The 24,299-nt window shown below is 45.3% G+C and overlaps 1 long non-coding RNA gene across 1 annotated transcript in view; it reads right to left on the bottom strand.

The window, feature by feature from the left end:
- Positions 1-1,560: 1,560 nt before the first annotated feature.
- LOC134970094 (uncharacterized) overlaps positions 1,561-24,299 on the bottom strand; it is a 45,327-nt gene continuing 22,588 nt past the window's right edge. The window contains exon 3 of the long non-coding RNA XR_010189656.1: positions 1,561-1,661. This is a non-coding gene — a long non-coding RNA (uncharacterized LOC134970094). The remainder of the gene's footprint in view (positions 1,662-24,299) is intronic.

The following is a 24,299-nucleotide window of genomic DNA, read 5'->3' on the forward strand; positions in this document are numbered from 1 at the left end:
TTGTGAACACAGGCCCTCATTCCAAGTTGATCGCTAGCTGCTTACGGTCGCAGCGCGGCGATTAGGTAAAAAAGCGGCATTTCTGCGCATGCGTATGGGGCGCAGTGCGCACGCGGGTCGTACTTTCACAAAATCCGATGCAGTTTCACACAAGGTCTAGCGACGCTTTTCAGTCGCAGTGTTGGCCGCTGAGTGATTGACAGGAATGGGGCGTTTCTGGAAGGTAACTAACCGTTTTCCGGGAGTGTGCTGAAAAACGCAGGCGTGTCAGATACAAACGCAGGCATGCCTGGGGAAACGGGGGTGTGGCTGTCCGAACGCAGGGCATGTTTGTGACGTCAAAACAGGAACTAAATAATCTGAAGTGATCGCAAGGTAGGATTAGGTCTGCAGCTACTCAGAAACTGCTTGATAAAATTTAGACGCCGTTCTGCGATTCTTTTGGTCACACTTCTGCAAAGCTAAGATACACTCCCAGAGGGCGGCGGCTTAGCGTTTGCACTGCTGCTAAAAGCGATCAACTCGGAATGAGGGCCACTGTTACAAAAGTGGTCAACTACATTCAGGTAAGAAGACAATTTGTAACTCTGCTAGAGCAGAATGAAGCCGAACACACACAAGTCCTGTGAGATGGCTTAGCTTGGGGAATGTTTTGAAAAGAGTATGGTAGCTGAGAGAGCAGATTGGTGTATTTCTAAACATGAGCGGAAAGAATCAGATTCTTCCCAGCTGAAAGAAAAGGGTTGTCTACCTGATTTAGCTTTTACTGTTAATGTTACCAATGAATGAATTGAATTTTAGACTGCAAAGGAAGGGGTTTCTGCTCATAGGCCCTCATTCCGAGTTGGTCGCTAAGTTTTTCGTTCGCACAACATATTCGCAAAGTTGCGTTAGTGTACTAAATTTGCGAACATCCGCCCCCAACGTGTTTTTGCACATTCGTACGCAGTATTACACAAAGTGGGCGTACGCCAAATGACCTCGCAGTAATGCGAAACCATCGCAGCATTGCGAAACCTTCGCAAAAACACATACTTCATCGTAAAAATACTAAGTTGTATTAGATTTACTCATTTTTCCATAAAAGTGCACACTTTTAAGGTAAACCGCTCAAAAATGTTTTTTTTGGTGATTAAGTGAAATTAGCCCTTTCATTTTAAAGTCCACAAGCCCTTGTCAATTACGAATCCAATTAGTGTAATGATTGATAATGTTCCCAAACAATTAAGTCAGCCAAAAAAACCAGATTAACACTTTGTTGCCATAATTGGCCATCAACATGTAAAAGTGTAAAATATTTTTTTTTTTTTTTTTAAAAGATGTTGTTTGTGAATGAAGGTGTTTACATGTTTATTAACACTATAATCTCCTAACTATTTTTTTAAAAAAAAAACTTACGTTACATGTGAGTAATGTTTTAGTAAAACAATTTCTGCCTGCCAATCTGCTGATCCTTTTTTGCATTAATAAGCACAACACCCGGTTAACTTGAAACAACTTTTTTTTATTTTTTAACATTTAGAAAACAGTATTTTTTTTAATAAATAAACAAATTCATGCAAATTTTTGCAATTGATCGAGACAAGTCATTAATCCATGCAGGTGTTGGCGCATTGTGTCAATAATCCCACCAAAACTTGTGGGATCTCCAACTGCAACATCTGAAATTAAGATGCAACAGAACCATTAATAACTTAATTACATTACTTATTATCCAAGCAAGGCACAAAGCACACTTAAATGCAGGCATGTCAAAACTGCTGGCCTCCAGCTGTTGTGAAACTACATATACCAGCATGCCTTTTCACAGTTTTGTGGTCAGAGAATGCCAAAGCTGTGTCAGGGCATGCTGGGATGTGTATTTTTTCACCAGCATGAGGGCCGCAGTTTGGACAGGCCTGCTTTAATGCCTAAGTGACTACATCATGGCTGCTTTAAGGCTAAATCAGTAGCATAACACACAAGCCTGCTCAGCAATGTTTAGTTTTTTTAACAAGAAAGTGAACCACACCATGTGGTACATTTACTACTACGGGAGTTCAATTTAAGATGGGAAGTAGACCATAGCAACCAATCAAATTAAACATGTTATCTTGTAAAAGTGGGCATAACAATTTAATTTAAAATCTTATTGGTTGTTATGGTCAACATCCCATGTTAAAGATAACTACCATCTTAGTAAATGTAACACCATGTTGGCATTCATTCACATCTGTACTGAAGAAAATTAAATTTAAGGAGGTTTGGTCCTGCATCATCACACTGCATATCAACATCTTCAGAAGGACTACGTATCCTAGCATGCCCACAATCCATGAAAAACCAGTTTACTAAATAAGGTCAAATAGGTTTTGAAAAATAAAATTAGCATTTTGTGAGTGTAACTTTCACACCACAAATCATTGTGTTGTTCTGCTGGCTAACAAAGTGAAGCATGTGATTTGAAAGTGCAAACATTATGAATAGAGAGGCACAAGTGTAAAAGACTAACAACATACTAAACTCCACTCAGGTAGAAATGTTTGGCTGAAAAATGAGCACATATTAAACCATGTAGTCCTGGCAACCCTGTCAAACTAATTAGTGTTGACCTACAGTGGACACACAAAACATTGCACACATAAACACTACATATAATGATACTCACAAAAATTACAATGCAACATGAACAACATCAATAATAACTGAAAATGTTTACCTTGCTAGCTGATTTTCAACAGTACAACAGTGCATGTTTTTACATTGTAAGTGTAAGTAGGTCATATTTTTAAATGAAATGTAAAAACTAGAGATGAGCGGGTTCGGTTTCTCTGAATCCGAACCCGCCAGAACTTCATGTTTTTTTTCACGGGTCCGAGCGACTCGGATCTTCCCGCCTTGCTCGGTTAACCCGAGCGCGCCCGAACGTCATCATGACGCTGTCGGATTCTCGCGAGGCTCGGATTCTATCGCGAGACTCGGATTCTATATAAGGAGCCGCGCGTCGCCGCCATTTTCACACGTGCATTGAGATTGATAGGGAGAGGACGTGGCTGGCGTCCTCTCCATTTAGATTATAAGAGACTGAGAGAGATTTACTGGAGCTGACTAGGAGGAGTACTGTTACTGTAGAAGTGTAGAGACTGAGTGGAGAGAGTTTACTAGTGAGGACAGTGCAGTTTACTTTATAATCCGTTCTCTGCCTGAAAAAAGCGATACACAGCACACAGTGACTCAGTCACATACCATATCTGTGTGCACTGCTCAGGCTCAGGCCAGTGTGCTGCATCATCTATTATCTATATATAATATTATATATATCTGTCTGACTGCTCAGCTCACACAGCTTATAATTGTGGGGGAGACTGGGGAGCACTACTGCAGTGCCAGTTATAGGTTATAGCAGGAGCCAGGAGTACATAATATATTATATAGTGAGTGACCACCAGACACACAGTGCAGTTTATTTAATATATCCGTTCTCTGCCTGAAAAAAGCGATACACACAGTGACTCAGTCAGTCACATACCATATCTGTGTGCACTGCTCAGGCTCAGGCCAGTGTGCTGCATCATCTATTATCTATATATAATATTATATATATCTGTCTGACTGCTCAGCTCACACAGCTTATAATTGTGGGGGAGACTGGGGAGCACTACTGCAGTGCCAGTTATAGGTTATAGCAGGAGCCAGGAGTACATAATATATTATATAGTGAGTGACCACCAGACACACAGTGCAGTTTATTTAATATATCCGTTCTCTGCCTGAAAAAAGCGATACACACAGTGACTCAGTCACATACCATATCTGTGTGCACTGCTCAGGCTCAGGCCAGTGTGCTGCATCATCTATTATCTATATATAATATTATATATATCTGTCTGACTGCTCAGCTCACACAGCTTATAATTGTGGGGGAGACTGGGGAGCACTACTGCAGTGCCAGTTATAGGTTATAGCAGGAGCCAGGAGTACATAATATATTATATAGTGAGTGACCACCAGACACACAGTGCAGTTTATTTAATATATCCGTTCTCTGCCTGAAAAAAGCGATACACACAGTGACTCAGTCAGTCACATACCATATCTGTGTGCACTGCTCAGGCTCAGGCCAGTGTGCTGCATCATCTATTATCTATATATAATATTATATATATCTGTCTGACTGCTCAGCTCACACAGCTTATAATTGTGGGGGAGACTGGGGAGCACTACTGCAGTGCCAGTTATAGGTTATAGCAGGAGCCAGGAGTACATAATATATTATATAGTGAGTGACCACCAGACACACAGTGCAGTTTATTTAATATATCCGTTCTCTGCCTGAAAAAAGCGATACACACAGTGACTCAGTCAGTCACATACCATATCTGTGTGCACTGCTCAGGCTCAGGCCAGTGTGCTGCATCATCTATTATCTAGAGATGAGCGCCTGAAATTTTTCGGGTTTTGTGTTTTGGTTTTGGGTTCGGTTCCGCGGCCGTGTTTTGGGTTCGAACGCGTTTTGGCAAAACCTCACCGAATTTTTTTTGTCGGATTCGGGTGTGTTTTGGATTCGGGTGTTTTTTTCAAAAAACACTAAAAAACAGCTTAAATCATAGAATTTGGGGGTCATTTTGATCCCAAAGTATTATTAACCTCAAAAACCATAATTTACACTCATTTTCAGTCTATTCTGAATACCTCACACCTCACAATATTATTTTTAGTCCTAAAATTTGCACCGAGGTCGCTGTGTGAGTAAGATAAGCGACCCTAGTGGCCGACACAAACACCGGGCCCATCTAGGAGTGGCACTGCAGTGTCACGCAGGATGTCCCTTCCAAAAAACCCTCCCCAAACAGCACATGACGCAAAGAAAAAAAGAGGCGCAATGAGGTAGCTGTGTGAGTAAGATTAGCGACCCTAGTGGCCGACACAAACACCGGGCCCATCTAGGAGTGGCACTGCAGTGTCACGCAGGATGGCCCTTCCAAAAAACCCTCCCCAAACAGCACATGACGCAAAGAAAAAAAGAGGCGCAATGAGGTAGCTGTGTGAGTAAGATTAGCGACCCTAGTGGCCGACACAAACACCGGGCCCATCTAGGAGTGGCACTGCAGTGTCACGCAGGATGTCCCTTCCAAAAAACCCTCCCCAAACAGCACATGACGCAAAGAAAAAAAGAGGCGCAATGAGGTAGCTGTGTGAGTAAGATTAGCGACCCTAGTGGCCGACACAAACACCGGGCCCATCTAGGAGTGGCACTGCAGTGTCACGCAGGATGTCCCTTCCAAAAAACCCTCCCCAATCAGCACATGATGCAAAGAAAAAGAAAAGAAAAAAGAGGTGCAAGATGGAATTGTCCTTGGGCCCTCCCACCCACCCTTATGTTGTATAAACAAAACAGGACATGCACACTTTAACCAACCCATCATTTCAGTGACAGGGTCTGCCACACGACTGTGACTGATATGACGGGTTGGTTTGGCCCCCCCCCAAAAAAGAAGCAATTAATCTCTCCTTGCACAAACTGGCTCTACAGAGGCAAGATGTCCACCTCATCTTCACCCTCCGATATATCACCGAGTACATCCCCCTCCTCACAGATTATCAATTCGTCCCCACTGGAATCCACCATCTCAGCTCCCTGTGTACTTTGTGGAGGCAATTGCTGCTGGTCAATGTCTCAGCGGAGGAATTGATTATAATTCATTTTAATGAACATCATCTTCTCCACATTTTCTGGATGTAACCTCGTACGCCGATTGCTGACAAGGTGAGCGGCGGCACTAAACACTCTTTCGGAGTACACACTTGTGGGAGGGCAACTTAGGTAGAATAAAGCCAGTTTGTGCAAGGGCCTCCAAATTGCCTCTTTTTCCTGCCAGTATAAGTACGGACTGTGTGACGTGCCTACTTGGATGCGGTCACTCATATAATCCTCCACCATTCTATCAATGTTGAGAGAATCATATGCAGTGACAGTAGACGACATGTCCGTAATCGTTGTCAGGTCCTTCAGTCCGGACCAGATGTCAGCATCAGCAGTCGCTCCAGACTGCCCTGCATCACCGCCAGCGGGTGGGCTCGGAATTCTGAGCCTTTTCCTCGCACCCCCAGTTGCGGGAGAATGTGAAGGAGGAGATGTTGACAGGTCGCGTTCCGCTTGACTTGACAATTTTGTCACCAGCAGGTCTTTCAACCCCAGCAGACCTGTGTCTGCCGGAAAGAGAGATCCAAGGTAGGCTTTAAATCTAGGATCGAGCACGGTGGCCAAAATGTAGTGCTCTGATTTCAACAGATTGACCACCCGTGAATCCTTGTTAAGCGAATTAAGGGCTCCATCCACAAGTCCCACATGCCTAGCGGAATCGCTCCCTTTTAGCTCCTTCTTCAATGCCTCCAGCTTCTTCTGCAAAAGCCTGATGAGGGGAATGACCTGACTCAGGCTGGCAGTGTCTGAACTGACTTCACGTGTGGCAAGTTCAAAGGGCATCAGAACCTTGCACAACGTTGAAATCATTCTCCACTGCACTTGAGACAGGTGCATTCCACCTCCTATATCGTGCTCAATTGTATAGGCTTGAATGGCCTTTTGCTGCTCCTCCAACCTCTGAAGCATATAGAGGGTTGAATTCCACCTCGTTACCACTTCTTGCTTCAGATGATGGCAGGGCAGGTTCAGTAGTTTTTGGTGGTGCTCCAGTCTTCTGTACGTGGTGCCTGTACGCCGAAAGTGTCCCGCAATTTTTCTGGCCACCGACAGCATCTCTTGCACGCCCCTGTCGTTTTTTAAAAAATTCTGCACCACCAAATTCAAGGTATGTGCAAAACATGGGACGTGCTGGAATTTGCCCATATTTAATGCACACACAATATTGCTGGCGTTGTCCGATGCCACAAATCCACAGGAGAGTCCAATTGGGGTAAGCCATTCCGCGATGATCTTCCTCAGTTGCCGTAAGAGGTTTTCAGCTGTGTGCGTATTCTGGAAAGCGGTGATACAAAGCGTAGCCTGCCTAGGAAAGAGTTGGCGTTTGCGAGATGCTGCTACTGGTGCCGCCGCTGCTGTTCTTGCGGCGGGAGTCCATACATCTACCCAGTGGGCTGTCACAGTCATATAGTCCTGACCCTGCCCTGCTCCACTTGTCCACATGTCCGTGGTTAAGTGGACATTGGGTACAACTGCATTTTTTAGGACACTGGTGAGTCTTTTTCTGACGTCCGTGTACATTCTCGGTATCGCCTGCCTAGAGAAGTGGAACCTAGATGGTATTTGGTAACGGGGGCACACTGCCTCAATAAATTGTCTAGTTCCCTGTGAACTAACGGCGGATACCGGACGCACGTCTAACACCAACATAGTTGTCAAGGACTCAGTTATCCGCTTTGCAGTAGGATGACTGCTGTGATATTTCATCTTCCTCGCAAAGGACTGTTGAACAGTCAATTGCTTACTGGAAGTAGTACAAGTGGGCTTACGACTTCCCCTCTGGGATGACCATCGACTCCCAGCGGCAACAACAGCAGCGCCAGCAGCAGTAGGCGTTACACGCAAGGATGCATCGGAGGAATCCCAGGCAGGAGAGGACTCGTCAGAATTGCCAGTGACATGGCCTGCAGGACTATTGGCATTCCTGGGGAAGGAGGAAATTGACACTGAGGGAGTTGGTGGGGTGGTTTGCGTGAGCTTGGTTACAAGAGGAAGGGATTTACTGGTCAGTGGACTGCTTCCGCTGTCACCCAAAGTTTTTGAACTTGTCACTGACTTATTATGAATGCGCTGCAGGTGACGTATAAGGGAGGATGTTCCGAGGTGGTTAACGTCCTTACCCCTACTTATTACAGCTTGACAAAGGGAACACACGGCTTGACACCTGTTGTCCGCATTTCTGGTGAAATACCTCCACACCGAAGAGCTGATTTTTTTGGTATTTTCACCTGGCATGTCAACGGCCATATTCCTCCCACGGACAACAGGTGTCTCCCCGGGTGCCTGACTTAAACAAACCACCTCACCATCAGAATCCTCCTGGTCAATTTCCTCCCCAGCGCCAGCAACACCCATATCCTCCTCATCCTGGTGTACTTCAACACTGACATCTTCAATCTGACTATCAGGAACTGGACTGCGGGTGCTCCTTCCAGCACTTGCAGGGGGCGTGCAAATGGTGGAAGGCGCATGCTCTTCACGTCCAGTGTTGGGAAGGTCAGGCATCGCAACCGACACAATTGGACTCTCCTTGTGGATTTGGGATTTCGAAGAATGCACAGTTCTTTGCTGTGCTGCTTTTGCCAGCTTGAGTCTTTTCATTTTTCTAGCGAGAGGCTGAGTGCTTCCATCCTCATGTGAAGCTGAACCACTAGCCATGAACATAGGCCAGGGCCTCAGCCGTTCCTTGCCACTCCGTGTGGTAAATGGCATATTGGCAAGTTTACGCTTCTCCTCCGACAATTTTATTTTAGGTTTTGGAGTCCTTTTTTTTCTGATATTTGGTGTTTTGGATTTGACATGCTCTGTACTATGACATTGGGCATCGGCCTTGGCAGACGACGTTGCTGGCATTTCATCGTCTCGGCCATGACTAGTGGCAGCAGCTTCAGCACGAGGTGGAAGTGGATCTTGATCTTTCCCTAATTTTGGAACCTCAACATTTTTGTTCTCCATATTTTAATAGGCACAACTAAAAGGCACCTCAGGTAAACAATGGAGATGGATGGATTGGATACTAGTATACAATTATGGACGGGCTGCCGAGTGCCGACACAGAGGTAGCCACAGCCGTGAACTACCGCACTGTACTGTGTCTGCTGCTAATATATAGACTGGTTGATAAAGAGATAGTATACTCGTAACTAGTATGTATGTATAAAGAAAGAAAAAAAAACCACGGTTAGGTGGTATATACAATTATGGACGGGCTGCCGAGTGCCGACACAGAGGTAGCCACAGCCGTGAACTACCGCACTGTACTGTGTCTGCTGCTAATATAGACTGGTTGATAAAGAGATAGTATACTCGTAACTAGTATGTATGTATAAAGAAAGAAAAAAAAACCACGGTTAGGTGGTATATACAATTATGGACGGGCTGCCGAGTGCCGACACAGAGGTAGCCACAGCCGTGAACTACCGCACTGTACTGTGTCTGCTGCTAATATATAGACTGGTTGATAAAGAGATAGTATACTCGTAACTAGTATGTATGTATAAAGAAAGAAAAAAAAAACACGGTTAGGTGGTATATACAATTATGGACGGGCTGCCGAGTGCCGACACAGAGGTAGCCACAGCCGTGAACTACCGCACTGTACTGTGTCTGCTGCTAATATAGACTGGTTGATAAAGAGATAGTATACTCGTAACTAGTATGTATGTATAAAGAAAGAAAAAAAAAACCACGGTTAGGTGGTATATACAATTATGGACGGGCTGCCGAGTGCCGACACAGAGGTAGCCACAGCCGTGAACTACCGCACTGTACTGTGTCTGCTGCTAATATATAGACTGGTTGATAAAGAGATAGTATACTCGTAACTAGTATGTATGTATAAAGAAAGAAAAAAAAACCACGGTTAGGTGGTATATACAATTATGGACGGGCTGCCGAGTGCCGACACAGAGGTAGCCACAGCCGTGAACTACCGCACTGTACTGTGTCTGCTGCTAATATAGACTGGTTGATAAAGAGATAGTATACTCGTAACTAGTATGTATGTATAAAGAAAGAAAAAAAAACCACGGTTAGGTGGTATATACAATTATGGACGGGCTGCCGAGTGCCGACACAGAGGTAGCCACAGCCGTGAACTACCGCACTGTACTGTGTCTGCTGCTAATATAGACTGGTTGATAAAGAGATAGTATACTACTAATATTATATATACTGGTGGTCAGGTCACTGGTCACTAGTCACACTGGCAGTGGCACTCCTGCAGCAAAAGTGTGCACTGTTTAATTTTAATATAATATTATGTACTCCTGGCTCCTGCTATAACCTATAACTGGCACTGCAGTAGTGCTCCCCAGTCTCCCCCACAATTATAAGCTGTGTGAGCTGAGCAGTCAGACAGATATATAATATATATAGATGATGCAGCACACTGGCCTGAGCCTGAGCAGTGCACACAGATATGGTATGTGACTGACTGAGTCACTGTGTGTATCGCTTTTTTCAGGCAGAGAACGGATATATTAAATAAACTGCACTGTGTGTCTGGTGGTCACTCACTATATAATATATTATGTACTCCTGGCTCCTGCTATAACCTATAACTGGCACTGCAGTAGTGCTCCCCAGTCTCCCCCACAATTATAAGCTGTGTGAGCTGAGCAGTCAGACAGATATATATAATATTATATATAGATATTATGATAATAGATGATGCAGCACACTGGCCTGAGCCTGAGCAGTGCACACAGATATGGTATGTGACTGAGTCACTGTGTGCTGTGTATCGCTTTTTTCAGGCAGAGAACGGATTATAAATAAAACTGGTGGTCACTATCAGCAAAACTCTGCACTGTACTGAGTACTCCTAATGCTCCCCAAAATTAGTAAATCAAGTGTCTCTCTAATCTATTCTAAACGGAGAGGACGCCAGCCACGTCCTCTCCCTATCAATCTCAATGCACGTGTGAAAATGGCGGCGACGCGCGGCTCCTTATATAGAATCCGAGTCTCGCGATAGAATCCGAGCCTCGCGAGAATCCGACAGCGTCATGATGACGTTCGGGCGCGCTCGGGTTAACCGAGCAAGGCGGGAAGATCCGAGTCGCTCGGACCCGTGAAAAAAAACATGAAGTTCTGGCGGGTTCGGATTCAGAGAAACCGAACCCGCTCATCTCTACTATTATCTATATATAATATTATATATATCTGTCTGACTGCTCAGCTCACACAGCTTATAATTGTGGGGGAGACTGGGGAGCACTACTGCAGTGCCAGTTATAGGTTATAGCAGGAGCCAGGAGTACATAATATATTATATAGTGAGTGACCACCAGACACACTGTGCAGTTTATTTAATATATCCGTTCTCTGCCTGAAAAAAGCGATACACACAGTGACTCAGTCAGTCACATACCATATCTGTGTGCACTGCTCAGGCTCAGGCCAGTGTGCTGCATCATCTATATATATTATATATCTGTCTGACTGCTCAGCTCACACAGCTTATAATTGTGGGGGAGACTGGGGAGCACTACTGCAGTGCCAGTTATAGGTTATAGCAGGAGCCAGGAGTACATATTATATTAAAATTAAACAGTGCACACTTCTGCTGCAGGAGTGCCACTGCCAGTGTGACTGACCAGTGACCTGACCACACTGACCACCAGTATAGTTAGTAGTATACTTATATTGTGATTGCCTGAAAAAGTTAAACACTCGTCGTGTGACTTCACTTGTGTGTTTTTTTTTTTTTATTCTATAAAAATAAAACTCATTCTGCTGACAGACAGTGTCCAGCAGGTCCGTCATTATATAATATATAATATATACCTGTCCGGCTGCAGTAGTGATATATATATATTTTTTATATCATTTATCATCCAGTCGCAGCAGACACAGTACGGTAGTTCACGGCTGTGGCTACCTCTGTGTCTCTGCACTCAGCAGGCAGTCCGTCCATAATTGTAATACCACCTAACCGTGGATTTTTTTCATTCTTCTTTATACATACATAGTTACATAGACATCTTCTCTTTATCAACCAGTCTATATTAGCTGCAGACACAGTACAGTACGGTAGTTCACGGCTGTGGCTACCTCTGTGTCTGCACTCGGCAGGCAGTCCGTCCATAATTGTATACCACCTAACCGTGGATTTTTTTCAGTCTTCTTTATACATACATAGTTACATAGACATCTTCTCTTTATCAACCAGTCTATATTAGCTGCAGACACAGTACAGTACGGTAGTTCACGGCTGTGGCTACCTCTGTGTCTGCAGTCGGCAGGCAGTCCATAATTGTATACTAGTATCCATCTCCATTGTTTACCTGAGGTGCCTTTTAGTTGTGCCTATTAAAATATGGAGAACAAAAATGTTGAGGTTCCAAAATTAGGGAAAGATCAAGATCCACTTCCACCTCGTGCTGAAGCTGCTGCCACTAGTCATGGCCGAGACGATGAAATGCCAGCAACGTCATCTGCCAAGGCCGATGCCCAATGTCATAGTACAGAGCATGTCAAATCCAAAACACCAAATATCAGAAAAAAAAGGACTCCAAAACCTAAAATAAAATTGTCGGAGGAGAAGCGTAAACTTGCCAATATGCCATTTACCACACGGAGTGGCAAGGAACGGCTGAGGCCCTGGCCTATGTTCATGGCTAGTGGTTCAGCTTCACATGAGGATGGAAGCACTCAGCCTCTCGCTAGAAAAATGAAAAGACTCAAGCTGGCAAAAGCAGCACAGCAAAGAACTGTGCATTCTTCGAAATCCCAAATCCACAAGGAGAGTCCAATTGTGTCGGTTGCGATGCCTGACCTTCCCAACACTGGACGTGAAGAGCATGCGCCTTCCACCATTTGCACGCCCCCTGCAAGTGCTGGAAGGAGCACCCGCAGTCCAGTTCCTGATAGTCAGATTGAAGATGTCAGTGTTGAAGTACACCAGGATGAGGAGGATATGGGTGTTGCTGGCGCTGGGGAGGAAATTGACCAGGAGGATTCTGATGGTGAGGTGGTTTGTTTAAGTCAGGCACCCGGGGAGACACCTGTTGTCCGTGGGAGGAATATGGCCGTTGACATGCCAGGTGAAAATACCAAAAATATCAGCTCTTCGGTGTGGAGGTATTTCACCAGAAATGCGGACAACAGGTGTCAAGCCGTGTGTTCCCTTTGTCAAGCTGTAATAAGTAGGGGTAAGGACGTTAACCACCTCGGAACATCCTCCCTTATACGTCACCTGCAGCGCATTCATAATAAGTCAGTGACAAGTTCAAAAACTTTGGGTGACAGCGGAAGCAGTCCACTGACCAGTAAATCCCTTCCTCTTGTAACCAAGCTCACGCAAACCACCCCACCAACTCCCTCAGTGTCAATTTCCTCCTTCCCCAGGAATGCCAATAGTCCTGCAGGCCATGTCACTGGCAATTCTGACGAGTCCTCTCCTGCCTGGGATTCCTCCGATGCATCCTTGCGTGTAACGCCTACTGCTGCTGGCGCTGCTGTTGTTGCCGCTGGGAGTCGATGGTCATCCCAGAGGGGAAGTCGTAAGCCCACTTGTACTACTTCCAGTAAGCAATTGACTGTTCAACAGTCCTTTGCGAGGAAGATGAAATATCACAGCAGTCATCCTACTGCAAAGCGGATAACTGAGGCCTTGACAACTATGTTGGTGTTAGACGTGCGTCCGGTATCCGCCGTTAGTTCACAGGGAACTAGACAATTTATTGAGGCAGTGTGCCCCCGTTACCAAATACCATCTAGGTTCCACTTCTCTAGGCAGGCGATACCGAGAATGTACACGGACGTCAGAAAAAGACTCACCAGTGTCCTAAAAAATGCAGTTGTACCCAATGTCCACTTAACCACGGACATGTGGACAAGTGGAGCAGGGCAGGGTCAGGACTATATGACTGTGACAGCCCACTGGGTAGATGTATGGACTCCCGCCGCAAGAACAGCAGCGGCGGCACCAGTAGCAGCATCTCGCAAACGCCAACTCTTTCCTAGGCAGGCTACGCTTTGTATCACCGCTTTCCAGAATACGCACACAGCTGAAAACCTCTTACGGCAACTGAGGAAGATCATCGCGGAATGGCTTACCCCAATTGGACTCTCCTGTGGATTTGTGGCATCGGACAACGCCAGCAATATTGTGTGTGCATTAAATATGGGCAAATTCCAGCACGTCCCATGTTTTGCACATACCTTGAATTTGGTGGTGCAGAATTTTTTAAAAAACGACAGGGGCGTGCAAGAGATGCTGTCGGTGGCCAGAAAAATTGCGGGACACTTTCGGCGTACAGGCACCACGTACAGAAGACTGGAGCACCACCAAAAACTACTGAACCTGCCCTGCCATCATCTGAAGCAAGAAGTGGTAACGAGGTGGAATTCAACCCTCTATATGCTTCAGAGGTTGGAGGAGCAGCAAAAGGCCATTCAAGCCTATACAATTGAGCACGATATAGGAGGTGGAATGCACCTGTCTCAAGTGCAGTGGAGAATGATTTCAACGTTGTGCAAGGTTCTGATGCCCTTTGAACTTGCCACACGTGAAGTCAGTTCAGACACTGCCAGCCTGAGTCAGGTCATTCCCCTCATCAGGCTTTTGCAGAAGAAGCTGGAGGCATTGAAGAAGGAGCTAAAAGGGAGCGATTCCGCTAGGCATGTGGGACTTGTGGATGCAGCCCTTAATTCGCTTAACAAGGATTCACGGGTGGTCAGTCTGTTGAAATCAGAGCACTACATTTTGGCCACCGTGCTCGATCCTAGATTTAAAGCCTACCTTGGATCTCTCTTTCCGGCAGACACAGGTCTGCTGGGGTTGAAAGACCTGCTGGTGACAAAATTGTCAAGTCAAGCGGAACGCGACCTGTCAACATCTCCTCCTTCACATTCTCCCGCAACTGGGGGTGCGAGGAAAAGGCTCAGAATTCCGAGCCCACCCGCTGGCGGTGATGCAGGGCAGTCTGGAGCGACTGCTGATGCTGACATCTGGTCCGGACTGAAGGACCTGACAACGATTACGGACATGTCGTCTACTGTCACTGCATATGATTCTCTCAACATTGATAGAATGGTGGAGGATTATATGAGTGACCGCATCCAAGTAGGCACGTCACACAGTCCGTACTTATACTGGCAGGAAAAAGAGGCAATTTGGAGGCCCTTGCACAAACTGGCTTTATTCTACCTAAGTTGCCCTCCCACAAGTGTGTACTCCGAAAGAGTGTTTAGTGCCGCCGCTCACCTTGTCAGCAATCGGCGTACGAGGTTACATCCAGAAAATGTGGAGAAGATGATGTTCATTAAAATGAATTATAATCAATTCCTCCGCGGAGACATTGACCAGCAGCAATTGCCTCCACAAAGTACACAGGGAGCTGAGATGGTGGATTCCAGTGGGGACGAATTGATAATCTGTGAGGAGGGGGATGTACACGGTGATATATCGGAGGGTGAAGATGAGGTGGACATCTTGCCTCTGTAGAGCCAGTTTGTGCAAGGAGAGATTAATTGCTTCTTTTTTGGGGGGGGTCCAAACCAACCCGTCATATCAGTCACAGTCGTGTGGCAGACCCTGTCACTGAAATGATGGGTTGGTTAAAGTGTGCATGTCCTGTTTTGTTTATACAACATAAGGGTGGGTGGGAGGGCCCAAGGACAATTCCATCTTGCACCTCTTTTTTCTTTTCTTTTTCTTTGCATCATGTGCTGATTGGGGAGGGTTTTTTGGAAGGGACATCCTGCGTGACACTGCAGTGCCACTCCTAGATGGGCCCGGTGTTTGTGTCGGCCACTAGGGTCGCTAATCTTACTCACACAGTCAGCTACCTCATTGCGCCTCTTTTTTTCTTTGCGTCATGTGCTGTTTGGGGAGGGTTTTTTGGAAGGGACATCCTGCGTGACACTGCAGTGCCACTCCTAGATGGGCCCGGTGTTTGTGTCGGCCACTAGGGTCGCTAATCTTACTCACACAGCTACCTCATTGCGCCTCTTTTTTTCTTTGCGTCATGTGCTGTTTGGGGAGGGTTTTTTGGAAGGGACATCCTGCGTGACACTGCAGTGCCACTCCTAGATGGGCCCGGTGTTTGTGTCGGCCACTAGGGTCGCTAATCTTACTCACACAGCTACCTCATTGCGCCTCTTTTTTTCTTTGCATCATGTGCTGTTTGGGGAGGGTTTTTTGGAAGGGCCATCCTGCGTGACACTGCAGTGCCACTCCTAGATGGGCCCGGTGTTTGTGTCGGCCACTAGGGTCGCTAATCTTACTCACACAGTTACCTCATTGCGCCTCTTTTTTTCTTTGCGTCATGTGCTGTTTGGGGAGGGTTTTTTGGAAGGGACATCCTGCGTGACACTGCAGTGCCACTCCTAGATGGGCCCGGTGTTTGTGTCGGCCACTAGGGTCGCTAATCTTACTCACACAGCTACCTCATTGCGCCTCTTTTTTTCTTTGCGTCATGTGCTGTTTGGGGAGGGTTTTTTGGAAGGGCCATCCTGCGTGACACTGCAGTGCCACTCCTAGATGGGCCCGGTGTTTGTGTCGGCCACTAGGGTCGCTAATCTTACTCACACAGCTACCTCATTGCGCCTCTTTTTTTCTTTGCGTCATGTGCTGTTTGGGGAGGGTTTTTTGGAAGGGACATCCTGCGTGACACTGCAGTGCCACTCCTAGATGGGCCCGGTGTTTGTGTCGGCCACTAGGGTCGCTTATCTTACTCACACAGCGACCTCGGTGCAAATTTTAGGACTAAAAATAATATTGTGAGGTGTGAGGTATTCAGAATAGACTGAAAATGAGTGTAAATTATGGTTTTTGAGGTTAATAATACTTTGGGATCAAAATGACCCCCAAATTCTATGATTTAAGCTGTTTTTTAGTGTTTTTTGAAAAAAACACCCGAATCCAAAACACACCCGAATCCGACAAAAAAAATTCGGTGAGGTTTTGCCAAAACGCGTTCGAACCCAAAACACGGCCGCGGAACCGAACCCAAAACCAAAACACAAAACCCGAAAAATTTCAGGCGCTCATCTCTAGTAAAAACACTTACTTTCCTCAGCAACATTATGGTCACCACTGACACCATCAGGGGCTTCTTCTGCCCATTCTGTGGGTGGTGAAGGCAGCTGGATGGGGGAAGGAGGAGGGATTGGGGAAGGAGGAGGGATGGGGGAAGGAGGCTGGATGGGTGAAGGAGGAGGGTTTGGGGAAGGAGGAGAGATGGGGGAAGGAGGAGGGATTGGGAATGTAATTTCTGAGGGTGGGTCTGATTGAGAGGGCGAGGGGGGCGGAGAGAATGTTAGTCCAATAGAGGGTGAGGGGGGCTGAGAAGGGGAGTTGGAAGTAGAAGGAGAAGGGGACTGGGAAGGAGGAGAAGGGGTCACACAAAGAGAAGGAGAGGTGGGCTGAGAAGGGGAGTGGAAAGGGGAGTGGGCCTGGGAAGCTGAGGGGGACTGGGAAGCTGAGGGGGACTGGGAAGCTGAGGGGGACTGGGAAGGGGAGGGGGAGTGAGAAGGGGAGGGGGAGTGAGAAGGGGAGGGGGAGTGAGAAGGGGAGGGGGACTGGGAAGGGGAGGGGGAGTGAGAAGGGGAGGGGGAGTGAGAAGGGGAGGGGGGCTGAAAAGGTGCCTGATGTGGCCTCCCTGCATGTGTTTGCCGTTGTGGTCGTCCTATAATGATATATGTGTTATAATTTAGTTTGCATGTTAAATTACTTAAAAAACATTTGTCAATTACACTGTTCTGTCCCATGTAAAAGACACAGGGCTTGTTTTTTGTTTTAAAAAATCTTTTTTAAAAGCTCTTCATGTTGGCCACAGCAACCAAAATGATTCCACTAAATTTTTTGGATGCTCATTACTGAATCTATTCCATTGAGTCATATTGATTGGTATAGGCAACATCACCAGATCACTATTCAAGCCACCTTATTATATAGACACCACTGATCAAGTTTTTTGGTACAGTTTCCAGCCTGGGTATTAATTCTGTACAACATGCACTTGTTTGGTTACACTTTGCTACAGTCAGTACTGTTTGCCCTAACCACACACACTGTCATATTTATTAAATTTGTTCACTCAGTGTTGCAATTACAGACTACCACTTAGTGTAAATTAGCAAAATTTATGCAAAAAATCTCTGTTATGTAATGTAACTTACTGCGTGCACGCAGTTCCCTGATTTGCTGGCGTATCTCCGCCAACAGTTCTGGAGTCCTCCTGCGGAGATCACTCCATCTCCTCTCCAGTTGGATGATGGTCCGCCTGCTGCGGACGCGAGACCGCAGTAGGTGGCGGACCTCCGCGTAGGCCTCGCGCTTAACACGATTTGGGATGAAGCGCCCAACGCGGCCTATGCGGCAGTCCATCACCGCAACCAGGACGCGGAGCTCCCGCCTGGTGAAAGGTGCAGCACGCATCATGGCAATGGCGTTTTCCTTATTTGGGCATATATTTATAGTGTGTGTTAGCATGTGATTGGTCCTAAATCTATGCTGTCATTTCAAATAACTTTATTGATCTTTGCAATGCTGTGAAGAGCAGAGTGGTAATTTCGCACGAGCGGAAATACGCAGTCGCGGAATAGAAATAAAAACACAACCAACTAAAACACCAACACAAACACAGACACAGACACACACACACTTTTGTTCAAATTTCAAAACATATCTGTGTACTCACCACAGTTTGTGTGATAATTCAGCTGGACAGTCACAAAGTGGTCAACATTCAGTTTCATTTGTTTGTGTGTTTTTTTAAAACAACAGGATTTTATTAAAGAAAACAAATAAGGACACTATTTAGCAACATCACATTATTAGATTTGCAAAGAACACATTGTAAGCTTAACCTGTTGACGGATATTTTTGATAAAAATAATTAGAGATTCCCACACACCCAAATCATTACACAATGACCTAACAATAGTAAGCAAAATTTCAGCATTACAAAATGAACATAAGCATACTGTGGTTTTTAATATTTTGGAAAAGTAAATAAAAAAACACTATACCTGAAATATTCTGCAACAATGCTTGCCCTGACTTGGCTTCCCCTCCGTGTAACACTCCCCCCACCGAAGTGACGGACAACCCCTGGCTCCTCATCAGGCAATTCCTCTGTCTGAGGAAGCTCTACGCTACTCCTTACCGCGATGTTATGTAGTATAGCGCACAGGACCACTAGTTTACTTGCCATCTCCGGCGAATACATGATGTCGCCACCAGTGCGGTGGAGCACACGAAACCGCCCTTTAAGGACCCCAATTGTGCGCTCCACCAGCTGTCTAGTGGCAGTAAGCGCGGAGGTAAATGCCATCTGTGGTCCTGGCCTGGGATTACGGTAAGGAGTCATGAGCCAGGGGGTGCAAGGATATCCACGGTATCCTGTTTGATGAGAAGTAAAAATTAGAAATAGTATATTCCGATAATTTGGTAACAATTACAGGAAATTATGTTGGCCAACTCACCCAATAACCACATGTCTGCTCGTTGACTTGATCTTAATCTGTGCCATATCCCTGTTTGTCTAATGACATACGCATCATGTGAGTTTCCGGGAAACTTGGCATTCAGGGAAAGGATCTGGAGGGATGGCCCACAAACAACCATTACATTCAGAGAATGAAACAGTTTCCTGTTTCTAAAAATTTCTTCATTATGTCTTGGTGGCTGAATAGCTACATGTGTGCCATCCACAACCCCAATAACATGTGGGAAGCGACTACCACCTTCCTCAAATTGCCGCTTCACCACATCTAGGGCACCAACATCCAAAGGCATAGCAATAAATTGCTTAACCCGCTTTAGGAAAGCCTGGCTGACACGCCGCAGGACCTTACTGAACTGGCCCTGCGACATGCCAACCAGGTCTCCAACTACATGCTGAAAAGACCCTGTAGCCAAAAAATGTAACACAGCAAGGAATTGTGTCAATGGTGGTATTGCTGTAGGATACCGAATTGAAGACTCCAGATCACTCTCTATTATGGAGAGAGTGTCTAGGATTAGATGTGGTGGCAGCCTGTATCTACGCACAACAACATCATCTGGCATCCCAAAAAGTAGGACACGGGTTCGGAAAATTGGTGGCCTAGCACGCCTCCGTTGCCTTGGTTGATGAGGAGCCGGTTGTGGTTGTGGGGCTGGCGGTTGAGGTGGGAGTGCTGCCGTGGGTTGGGGTGGGAGTGCTTCTGCTGCCACAAACACTGCCATCACACACTTTAAAAAAGATTAACACATATGTTGAATAAGACAAATGCAAAGCCAAAAAACTAAATTTAAAAAAAAAATAACAAAAACGGGGTGTAAACTTACTGCAGGAGCATAAGACATTTTTTCTGGGTTCAATTCCGGGAAAATGTGAAATTGAGACAAAAAAGGATAAACACAAATTAAAAGTGTGAAACCTACATATTGTTTTAAAAAATAAAAAATAAATAAAAAAAACATAATAAGACCATCAAAGACATCACAAACACCTAAGTATAAATTTACAAAAATCGGTTAGACATCTCTAAAAAATTAAAAAACAAAGTTAGCCCTTTAGTAGCTAGTACAGGCAAGAACAGCACTACTTTGCAGAACAATCCTGGGAAAAATAAGATTAATTATAATAAAGATGGCTGACAAACATAAGCAAAACACTTTGAACAAACACAAACAGGCACCAACACAGGCAAAGGGGACTTACCAGCTCCAAAGAAAATAAATGCCAATTAGTGTTCGAGGTCACACTAATGAACTAAAAGAAAACGGGTTTAAGTCACCACAAATAAGACACCTACAAGAGACCAAAAATGACAGTAAGAACAACATAGAGACCATTAACACAAACAGGCACCAACACAGGCAAATGGGACTTACCTGCTCCAAAGAAAGAAAATAAATGCCAATTAGTGTTCGAGGTCACACTAATGAACTAAAAGAAAACGGGTTTAAGTCACCACAAATAAGACACCTACAAGAGACCAAAAATGACAGTAAGAACAACATAGAGACCATTAACACAAACAGGCACCAACACAGGCAAATGGGACTTACCTGCTCCAAAGAAAGAAAATAAATGCCAATTAGTGTTCGAGGTCACACTAATGAACTAAAAGAAAACGGGTTTAAGTCACCACAAATAAGACACCTACAAGAGACCAAAAATGACAGTAAGAACAACATAGAGACCATTAACACAAACAGGCACCAACACAGGCAAATGGGACTTACCTGCTCCAAAGAAAGAAAATAAATGCCAATTAGTGTTCGAGGTCACACTAATGAACTAAAAGAAAACGGGTTTAAGTCACCACAAATAAGACACCTACAAGAGACCAAAAATGACAGTAAGAACAACATAGAGACCATTAACACAAACAGGCACCAACACAGGCAAATGGGACTTACTTGCTCCAAAGAAAGAAAATAAATGCCAATTAGTGTTCGAGGTCACACTAATGAACTAAAAGAAAACGGGTTTAAGTCACCACAAATAAGACACCTACAAGAGACCAAAAATGACAGTAAGAACAACATTTTAACATTAGTCCACACAACAGCAACACTGAAGCACAGGTTTAGTGTTAAAAATGTACAATCAAAATATATATTTACAAAATTAAACATTTAATAATCCAAAAGCAAAAAAAAAAAAAAACTGGAAAATTGAACAAGACGAATGCACGAATACTCACAAACGGAATTTCGCAAAAAGTATGCAATACTGTCTATATGCTAAACGCGAACAAACGGACAAAGGTATGCTTGACAATTACTCACTCAGAAAAGTACTTTAGCACCTTCACGCACGGGCCAACAAACCAAACTGCAACTACGACAAACTCCAAACTACCAACACTCACAGCGTGCAAAGTAGGCCCTTAAATAAGCAGTGCAATCAATAGCAAGATTACCATACTGTACACCTGTGTGAATGAACGCGTCGCACGTAGGTATAAATAGGCACACACCTGGCCGTACACACGTCATCTCCAACATGGCTTCTCGTGAGGAATTAACAGCAGAGATGGACCGCATTGCACAGCAGCAGATGGCATTGGCGAAAAAACGCCTAGAGTGCCAGAAACGGATGTTGGAATACGCCTCTGCGGATTCTGAACAGGCAGGACCTAGTACTCTGCAAATGTCAGGTTCTGAGCCCCAACAATTGAGTGGGGATACCCTGCCACACACACATACTGGACAAACTGAGGAGGAATCAGCATTAGCCACACAAACACAACAGACAGAAGCTGCTAGTGAGGAGGAAGATGGTGAGGAGCAGCAGGAAGAAACCTCACAGGCTACCTCCAGACGTAAGAAAAGACAGCCAGCATTCACTAAGAGGGAGTTGCGTGTCTTGGTCACGCAGGCCATGTCCAAAGTACATAGAGGCCCCAAAAACATGGGTGCTGCTACAAAAGATCGCATCTGGAGGGACATCACACATTCTGTGAATGAAGTTGGCTCTGTCGTCAGAACATCGCAGGAAGTTAGATGACGGTAAGTGCATCTTGCCAGTCCTTTTTCTGTGCTAAGTTGACTTAAAAATGTAGTGACATGTGATGTTATGTATAGCAAACAGAAGCAGAACATGTGTCCTAGATATTTACATACACAAATAATAATACTCTACTTTGCCCCTCTTTCACAATACATATGTAGGTGGGCCGACTTCAAATCCCGCCTGAAGGCAAAGAGGTCTGCGGAGTGGAATGCCTCAAGGGCTACAGGGGGAGGACCATCTGTCGCTGTGGAGTTTACAGACTTGGAGGAGATGGCGATGCCCTGTATCAGTTATGAGGAGGCCCAAGGGGTGTCAAATATGGACACGGACCTGCCTGAGATCCTGACGGGACATGACTTGCCAGGTAAGTTTACACATGTATTTGTCTGCAATTTAAACAGTATTTATAAAATTAAATCTAATTTTTTATTGTACTCTTTTCCCACACATTCTTCTATTTGCTTGCCACAAAACACAGCACAGGGAGATGATCAGTTTGAGTCACAGGAGGGTTATGTGGCTGAGGCTGAGGTGGAGGGACCTAGTGGGTCTGCCAGTGTGGGGCCACAAATCCCACCTCTGCAGGTTCCTACTGGCCCCCCCACCCAACCCTCTGCTATCCCGGAGATCCTGCTTGAAATCGCTAGGTATGGTGAGAGCCTAAATGCGTTTCAAGACGGGATCCTCCGGGAGGTAAGCCAGATAGCTGTCCGGCTCACTGAGCACCGAACCAGTGTTGAGCAAGGTGTTGCTCAACTCTGCCAAGGTCTGGCAGAGATCAGGCAGGGCCAAGAACAACTTGCCTCTTCATTCCAAAGCCTTGCAAATAACATCTTGCAAGGGCTCCAGGCCATCGCTGTCTCCCTTGCCCACAGTGGCAGAGAGCCACCCACATCGCCTCCCTCCCCTGCCCCTGCCCAGGAAGAACAGCCCACTGGGCAGGCCCAACGAAGGTCGCTCCGCAGACCAAGCCAAGAAGAACAGCCTCAGGCGGGGAGAAAAAAAAGAAAGTGATGTCTCTCCAGATGGGCAGCACCCATGTTTTTCATGTTGCCTCTATGTTATTTTGGAGTTGGCTTGTGTGGCCAGAATGGATAACTCCCTCTTAGTGAAATGTATTATTTATGTTTGGAGGTATTGTAGCCTGTGAGTTTTTGGGTATAAACATAAACACCAGAGCCATCTTCCTCTTACTAGTGTGCTATGTATTGTTGTGTTTGTGTGGTGGATCCTAATTCTTTCTCAGTTGTGGCAAAATTTTTGTGTGGCAGGGTGTGTAATATGTATTATTTTTGATTACAAATTATAATTTAGTCAGAAGCTGAATTTTGCAGAGTACTAAGTTCTGCTCTATCATTTGTGTCAGTGCCATATGCTTGCTGCTTGGTCCATCTCTGCCTGTGAGACTCACGTGTAGCCATGTTGTTTTCATGTTGTGAAATATTACTACAGTAATAAAAAAATAAAAAAAATAAAAATTGTGCAATTTATTCAAGGTAATGCATTAGGTAAATGTTATTTCCTGAAAAATTAGGTCAGCATATAGACACTTGTGGACCAATCTGCAATTTCTGCCACAAAATTGCATCATCCAACAAATACAGGTATGCTTTGCACTAGAGATGAGCGGGTTCGGTTTCTCTGAATCCGAACCCGCCAGAACTTCATGTTTTTTTTCACGGGTCCGAGCGACTCGGATCTTCCCGCCTTGCTCGGTTAACCCGAGCGCGCCCGAACGTCATCATGACGCTGTCGGATTCTCGCGAGGCTCGGATTCTATCGCGAGACTCGGATTCTATATAAGGAGCCGCGCGTCGCCGCCATTTTCTCACACGTGCATTGAGATTGATAGGGAGAGGACGTGGCTGGCGTCCTCTCCGTTTAGACACTTGATTTACTAATTTTGGGGAGCATTAGGAGTACTCAGTAGTGTACAGTGCAGAGTTTTGCTGATAGTGACCAGTGACCACCACTTTTATTTATAATCCGTTCTCTGCCTGAAAAAAGCGATACACAGCACACAGTGACTCAGTCACATACCATATCTGTGTGCACTGCTCAGGCTCAGGCCAGTGTGCTGCATCATCTATTATCTATATATAATATTATATATCTGTCTGACTGCTCAGCTCACACAGCTTATAATTGTG

This window comes from Pseudophryne corroboree, chromosome 11 (genome assembly GCF_028390025.1).
Source record: "Pseudophryne corroboree isolate aPseCor3 chromosome 11, aPseCor3.hap2, whole genome shotgun sequence".
NCBI classification, from domain to species: Eukaryota; Metazoa; Chordata; class Amphibia; order Anura; family Myobatrachidae; genus Pseudophryne; species Pseudophryne corroboree.